General features: G+C 43.4%; 1 pseudogene; it reads right to left on the bottom strand.

Annotated features, from left to right (window-relative positions):
- Nucleotides 1-231: 231 nt before the first annotated feature.
- Nucleotides 232-1,299, bottom strand: LOC143645285 (glycosaminoglycan xylosylkinase pseudogene; annotated as a pseudogene).
- Nucleotides 1,300-1,828: the final 529 nt, after the last annotated feature.

Raw genomic sequence — 1,828 nt, forward strand, 5'->3', positions numbered from 1 at the left:
AGTATTTTCCAATTGTCAATTAGCAAGCTGACTGATAGTGCAGTTCAGGTCATCTAAATCCTCATTTATTTTCTACCTGTTTCTTCATTAAGTACTGAAAGAGGGATAGTAGTTCACCAATTCAAATGATGGGTTGTCTATTTTTCCTTGTATTTATATTAATTTTTGTCTAGTATTTTTTAACAGAATGCAGATTTCATTTGCTACCACTGCTTAAGGTTTCCAATTTGACTAGTCCCACTGAAAAAAGACACAAGAGGTTATAAAGTTTTTACAGAAAATCCACTCCCGTGAAGAAAGGACTGGTAGGTAGTTTAGTCTATTCCAGGTTGAGCCTGAATGATACAACACTGATAGAGAGGGGCAAGAATGCCCCTCTCATCATGTGAGGGGTTCCCAAAGCTTCAGGCATTTGTCAAGATGGATGTGCATAAGGCACCTTCATCATCTTGAAAGCTCCTGGCAGTAATTGTGGCCAATAGTGCCAAGCAGGTAATTAAAGACAGCTGTGTCAGTGATGTCCAGGAGGTGTGGGCCAGAGTCATAGGGGACGTTTTCTTCATGGCATCACAGTGGCTCTCGTCCTAGTCCCACCTGACCAGTTTGCCCTCTCAGTAGGTTCTACCCATGGGTGTCAGTGTTTCTGCGGAGGCCACAGATCCCTCCATTGAGTCTCCATCAGCACTGAGTGACCATGACACTTCCCATAGAAGGAAGTATTGTTTGCTACAATTAGAAAGGTGCTCAAAAGCTGCTCCATGGCAAAAGGCTTGACATCTGTCTATGGATTAACAAAGCTACCACCCACCAGGAGGGTTCAGTGGAGACCCAGAATCCTGTCCAAATGAAAGGCTGCTCCTTCTACATTGTGTCTATCATAACTGGCACATGGCTCCCCATCTAGCATATAGTTTCAGCTATACTGTTTAGGTTTGAAGATAGCTTTCTGACCTCCTTCAAGTAACAGTAAGGCTTTCAGTTTTTTCCCTTTATAACCCATATCAGCTTTAAGAACCTTTTCGGTGGCCGTGGCATGCATAAGTGCCCCCAGCTCTGGGTCACTTCAGACTAAGCTTCTTGGGGAACCACCCACTGGGCTGCAATATCCCAGGGAGACTGTGAAGTGTGGTCCAGCTTGAGCTTCAGCTCCACCTACCAGCTAGCTGTCATTCAGTGGATAACCCTTTGGTTCTTTGGGTTGGCAGCTGGAGTATCTAAATTATCAATCTGGAAAATTTTGGTGAAGATAAAGATGATAAGAAGAATTGTTAACAGGACTATGTGCTGCTTTAGCTTCATGTTGATCTATTTTCCTTTCCCCCTGACCCAATCTCCCACTTATTAAGGAGAGCAGGTGTGATGGTTAGCAAGGAGATTCCACGATTTACACACTGATCCATGGCTCTTCTATAGTACCTCCCACAATTCCTTCCAGACCCTAGGAGCACCACTGCCCCTTCCAGCCATTCCAGACCTAGCTATTCCTTGGTCACTACTCCCAGCACTGAGCTGGCCATCCCAAACCTGTCTCAAGCATTTTCATTTTGTTTATTTTTATTTGTTTATTTTCGGGGTTCATGGTCTGGGAATCAAACCCAGGCATCCCACGTGGAAGGCAGGCATTCTAACCACTGAACTACCCATGCACCCTCTCATGCATTTTTAAAGCTTTATGGATAGGTGCATACATGTTAATGGTTGTTAAGTTTCTTGGAGAATTATAATTAATGCCCCTCTTTATCCCTATTGAAATCCTTTTTCTAAAGTCTGCTTTGTCCAAAATAATATAACTATTCCAGCTTCGCTTTGGTAGTATAGGCATGGTATA

This window comes from Tamandua tetradactyla, chromosome 8 (assembly GCF_023851605.1).
Source record: "Tamandua tetradactyla isolate mTamTet1 chromosome 8, mTamTet1.pri, whole genome shotgun sequence".
Taxonomy (NCBI): domain Eukaryota; kingdom Metazoa; phylum Chordata; class Mammalia; order Pilosa; family Myrmecophagidae; genus Tamandua; species Tamandua tetradactyla.